Source organism: Sorghum bicolor, chromosome 5 (assembly GCF_000003195.3).
Source record: "Sorghum bicolor cultivar BTx623 chromosome 5, Sorghum_bicolor_NCBIv3, whole genome shotgun sequence".
Classification (NCBI taxonomy): Eukaryota; Viridiplantae; Streptophyta; class Magnoliopsida; order Poales; family Poaceae; genus Sorghum; species Sorghum bicolor.
The window spans coordinates 38,699,505-38,706,051 of NC_012874.2; positions in this window are offsets into that span (position 1 = coordinate 38,699,505).

Below are 6,547 nucleotides of genomic sequence, written 5' to 3' on the forward strand. Positions count from 1 at the left end.
CCAGTGACATGGAACACCCCGCTCTTAGGATGTTCCACAAATGGCTTGGGTACAATCTTTTCTATCGTGATGGCATTAGGAAAGTAAGAGTAGGAGATTTACAACTTTTATATGCTGCTATTAATAAAGTACCCACTTCACCTGTTACACTTTTGGTTTCTCATTGGCTTAGTATACCGAGTCTTCAGGGACCAGTAGGATGTACTTCACTTATCACTCGTCTAGCCTCTAATCTTCACTTGCTAGAAAACTCATCATTGGAATTCATAGATGAGCTAAGAATTTATCATGGCTATGACACATTTAGACAAGCTCGGATGTTAAAGAAAGAGGGGAATATAATGTACATGCTATATGATAATAAAGGCAAGATTCGGTTACCTAACCCGAACCTTGGCCTCTACGTTGTTCAAAATTTTTTGATTGAGATTGCAGTGACATCGGTGAACCAGGGAGTTCCACTACGAGTGGCATCTGAAAGGATGACCACCCATCAAGAACGCACCTGGTATGGAGCTGATCCCGGGCTGGAAGAAGCAGCGCACCTGCATTATCGCGACTACAACCCCCGAGTCCTTCGAGACCCATGGGTTCGACATGCGCAACCACAAGAGCCAACACAAGAGACATGGCCGGAGGGCCAAGATCACCAGTGGACAAACCTGCCTTTTCATACGGGCAGGTACTCCACTGATCCATATGGAGCTTCAGGATCCAGACCTCCGCCCCAATTCGATGCAGGACGATACTCCAACGCATCCTACGCTTTCACGAATGACTACTACCAAGAGGCCAGCGCTTTCTTCAACCGCACCGACAACACTCTACTCGACATCCAGAATACGCAAAGCAACAAAAATGGAACCAGGACCACGCCACTGCAGTACAAGAGCTGAGACAAGATATCACAACAATGAACGACAACATCACCACCATGATGCGGTTCTGGAACATCGGGTAAGACCGACATCCACATCCAGCTTGAGGGAGTTCCTCCCCAATTTATCAAGTAAGTTTTTATTTGCTCTTCTTATTTATTCTTTTCTATTTTAGTGTTTTATTTAAAGAGAAAAACATAGAAAACCCAATGAATATTTTCTTGTTTAAATTACTGCATTATATAAACATGAAAACAAAATAAAAAGAGTGTGTAGATAAGTGTGCTTTATTTTCCTGCTAAGTGCTAATCTCTAGAAAAATAAAAGACCAAAAAAGATGCTTGATGGAAATGACGAACAGTTGCTCTGTTTGCTTACTTTCAAGTACCTAGCTTTTATATTAGAGTTCTTCCAGGAATCACTAAAACTAAAATTACTATCTATGGGAAGCATTAAACTAAATTCTAGGTAAAAGAAAGGCATGATATAAAATTTGAGCTGCTGTTTATCTTGTTCCTACTACAGTAAGTTCTGGAGGTTTACTTTGAAAACTTACAAATCACATGATGAGTTCCTAGCATTACAAACTACCTACCATAGCCATACTTGCTATAACATCTTTTACTCATATTCACATTTAGTTTGATCGAGCTGTGTAGACCCTTAGGAGCTTTTCATGTGGTTAAATTAAGATATTCACTTGCACACATCTACTACACCATCCACCACCAATCATTAAAATTGCTAAAAATATTATCACTCACTGTCCCAAGTATTGTTATTCTCTCTCTCTAAAAAGATTCAATGCAGAAGAGGCATGGGTTATGCAAAAATATGCGAGGAAATAAAAAGGGGCAAGTGCCCGGAACCTCGGAAAAGAAAGAAAACGAGTGAGACGAGAGGTAAAAATGGACAAGTGTCTGGAGTAGAATTAGGGGTACTGTTGACGGTCCTTAAGTATCAAATTTAACTATCAAATAAACAAAGAAAAGGATCCAAATGAAATCAACATCAAGACTTAGGGTTTTATCTGACAGAATTCCACGAGTTTTGGTGTTTGTCTATTTCTGCAGGGGGTTATCAAGAAATATGGAAGAAAGGCCCACATGTCGGGATTACGTAAAGATATTAACGTGCTATGCAATTATCTTATATCTAGAAGACTCCAGAAGCCACGAGACCGAAGCGGAGGCGAAACGGGGCCAGAGACAGGGCGCCCGCCCTGTCCTACTGGGCGCCCGCCCACCTCCTGTAGCCAATCACGCTCAATCTCGCGGATTATGCTCCACCGACCTAAAGGATCAAGAATAACCGTTCAATCAATGTCGGTTTGATCCGACGGCCCAGGTTCACTTGAGGGGACTATAAAACCAGACCCCCTGGCCCCTGGAGGAGGCACCCCTTGATCATTATTCATTATTCTTAGACAGAGCAAAAGCTAGGGTTTAGAGATGAGAGCTCTCCTCTCTTCCCTAAACTAGAGTAGATCTAGATAGTAGCAAGATGGAGAGCGAAGGAGGATTAGAGGAGAGGCCGGCCTGTCGGTTCTTCCTCCGGTTGTACTTCGCCATGATCAAGCTCTAATCAAGCTTGCTCATGGGATGACTCTGGTAATCTACTTCTAATTCATTATGCAATTACTAATCATGTATGTTCTGGTTCACAACTCTTTTGAGTACTTCTAATCTATAGGACCCTATAGGTTAGAGTTGTAGTATAGGTGTAAGCGTGGTGCTTAGACCTAGATTACTTGTGGATATCCCCTGACTAGCTGGATCGTGTGGTAGGCCGCGTAGGTGACAGTTACGTTGGTCCTCTGTAGTCCACCTCTCGTTAGTAGGACGGATAGGGTTTATCGGCCTATGGATAAGCATCCTTTGTGGTGTACTCTTATCACGTGGTTCGTCCCAGACATAGACATACCCCTTTGAAGTAGAGAAACCATAGTTATCCTCTCTATTCTGCTACCATCGCCCATATACTAGAATTGCTCTACTCTCTATTCCCATATTATCACTCACTGTTATCTTACCTTTAATATTGTTCTTATTTGATTCTATCATCTTTCCTATTTACACCTATCTATCTATCTTGGTTAAGTTAGAGCGTAGTTGGTTCTCCCGTTTCCCTGTGGATACGATAAAACCTTTAACCGGGTAAAAGCTTCAACGGTATCCGTGCGCTTGCGGATTATCTGTGTGCGTATAAATACCATAGTACACTCTAGTGCCATGCTGGGGATGACAACCTAGTATTCAAGTGGTGTTAGCAAGTGTCAACAAGCATTTTTGGCGCCGTTGCCGGGGAAACGGTTGCTGAGTTGACTACGAACTAGTTTAATCATTTTATAAAAAAAAATAAAAAAAAATATATATTTTCCTTTTATCCTTTGCCTCATCTCTGCTATTCTTTCTTCTTATCTAATCCTTGATCTCTGGTCTATTATGAATTCAAACATGTCTATCTATGAATTTCATAGACCTATGGGCACTATCTCGAACCACCAAAATCTTCAAAGCCTATCATAGCATCTAGTTTTGAGATAGACCCCGAATACATAGAATTTATTCAAAAACAACCTTTCTCAGGAGAAGGTGAGGAAAACCCATACACACACCTAAGAGAGTTTTATCGAGTCTGTGACCTCCTTCGCATAGAAGGCATGTCCAATGAGGCCCTTAAATGGAAGCTCTTTCCGTTCTCTTTAACGGGAAAAGCTAGACATTGGTATAAACTCAAAGTAGGGAGTGTTCATGGAGATTGGAAGGAGTTATATAGTAGTTTTCTTTCTAAATATTTTCCAATCTCCAAAGTAGTGGAACTTCGGCGTGAGATTCTTTCTTTTAGACAACTGGAAGAAGAATCTCTTGGCAAATCATGGGACCGCTTTATTAACCTTACTCTCACTGGCCCAAAACTTTCTATTCCAGAAGAAGTTCTTCTAATTCACTTTTTTGAGGGCCTTAGTAGGAAAAATAAGCAAACCCTTCATACGGCCTCTGGAGGATCTTTCCACCACCTATCCGCTAGTGAAGCTTGGAATTTGATTGATTTAATGAGCGGAAAGTCTCCTAGCTTTTATATCCCTGAGAAAAAGAAAGAACCAGTTCCTAGACAAGAAGAAGAAGTTTCGATAGCCAGATCACAACCACTTCAATCCCAAACTTTAGCTATCGATCCTAAACCATCAATACCCCAAAATTCTCCAAGGAAGGAAGGAATTCCGACCTTAAATCTTTTAGATGCTGATGGTTTAGACTTCTGGTTCTATAAGAGACCTTCAAGCAGGGATAATTCAAATCCTTGCAATAATGTTTCTCTTAGAGAATGTCCTGGTTCCTATCATGAAGAAGTCGAGGATGACATATCAAGTGAAGGAGAGCTAAGCCATATAGACAATTCTATCTACTCCCCTTCCATGTTCACATGTTCTAAATCCATCCTTGACCTTAGAGATCCCTCTTATCCCTCTTCTTTTCAGTCTCATGATGATCCTAGCAATTCACCAAGACGACCAAACCATAGGAGTCATGAAGACCATAAGGATGGCATGTCAAGTAATGCCATAGAAGGAGAGCTAAGCCATATAGAAAATTCTAACACCTCCCCTATTTTGATCACAAGTTCTAAATGGCTAGAATGTGTAGAATGGATGGATAAGGAAGAAGCCTTAATAGGTTCTGACTTTGGCTCAATTTCAAATGGTGAGTTCTTGACTCCCTTTGAAGATGAGATTCATCCAACTACAGAAGAGGACATAGGTGAGACCAATCTAGGAGAAACTCCGAACATTCAGATTAGAGACGAAGATAACATTAATGAGGATGGAATTTATTTCATAGCCACTTCGTTTACTCCATGCTCATATGCAACATCTTCCCAATCTATTGGTCTCTCCGACATCACCACACTTGAGATCTCCAACCCCCTCTTCCTTTCTATTTATAAAAACTTTAAAAGGGCGGTTGTCGATGCATATGTCTATAATAAATATTGCAGATCTCGTTGAGTTGATCTAGATATAGGTTGGCGTCGGAGGGGAAACCACTTTGCCAACATAAACTGATGGTTTCCCAAGGACAAGCTTAGTGTCTTAAAATAAGCATTGATCAGATCGTAACATGAGCCTTTAATTATTTGCAACATTACCTTGTGTATTGAGCATATAAGGATAATTGTAAAAAAAAAATATTGCTTCGGGTATTCTTGTCACTAACCTTTCTAGGATTGGAGCAAGAAGATCGGATGAATGACAAGCACAAGGTATGTCCAACCAATCATCATACAACATTGAATTAAATTCATCCAAACTTGAATTTTGCAAAATTCAAGCTTGGGGGAGTACTTTACATAAAAACATCCTTTGCCATGTTGCTATGCTGGTTGTCCCTACCTTTGAGACATGCTCAATTTGTTAAATACTAATCACACTACTTCATCTCCACTTGAGTAGGTCTCTATAAACGCTGTCATGCTACATTTGTCTATTTACTAGCAAGTGTTGGTTTGGAAGTACTCGCCATACTTTCATTGGCATTTAAATTAAGCATGGTGCTTAGGTTAAATAGCCTTCCTTAATCTGATTAGACATGGAGTCTAGTTTGGTTATTGAACTAAAAAAACTGCTTGAGTAGATATTGGTATATTTTGTCGGACTAACCCCTGTAGAAAAACTTTCAATATCAATTTGGGAAGTCCTGAGATAAACTCACATCAGAGACGAAGAGAATGACACATGAAGTTTAACAATTTGCACAAGAAGGACATAGCTCATTCATCATAGAGAGATGATCCATGGAGGGTGCCACAAACACGACGCATAACCGCTAAGAAAGGAAAGCTTCCACAAGATGATACTGTACCATCACTCTTCAAGCAAGGTAACATCCTAAGGTACTTGACTATCACTTTTATAAGCTTCTCCTTGGTTCTGGCATTCATATAAATAAAAGAGACAAACGTGTATGATTTACAACTCTAGATTAACCAACCCAACTAATTCAACATGTTTAGTCCTTTAATCCTTGTTCTTAGTACTACCTCCATGATCCCACACTCCTAATCATATGAGCTAAAATGTTACACATTCAATCATTGAGAGATATAAAGAAAAAGACATACATAGATAGATTATCTTTCCATAAGGTTGAGCGATCTGATCTGACAAATGTTATAAGTGCTACACTCATGAACTTATCATCCATCAACTTGTCTTGCTCACTATGCTTAAGGTTAGAGAAGAACAAATACACCTTTGGTTCTGTTGGTATTTTCCACCAACAGGGCCCATGCACTTGATCTCTGCCTTGTCTCTATGAGCAGGTACACTACGAGCACAAACACACTGAGCAAGATACTGCTAACACCGCACATCGAACTGCTGGGCAAACGAAGAACATGGGTGACACCGTATTAAAAGGTGCAGACGTCAAGGTCCGCACCTGAATCAAATGACGCACCTAAAGAATGAACACGATGAGAAGTCTTGACAAGAAGACTTAAAACATTAAACCCTCGCCGAAAGGTAAGATTGGTAGTTATCCATATTTATCCTTTCTGCATTCCCTTTTTCATTTAATTATTTACTTTCCTTAAATAGATTATTAGTTAATTATGCTATCTTGAAAACAAAATAAAAATGTTAAAAAATGCTAAGCCCCATGTGAGTA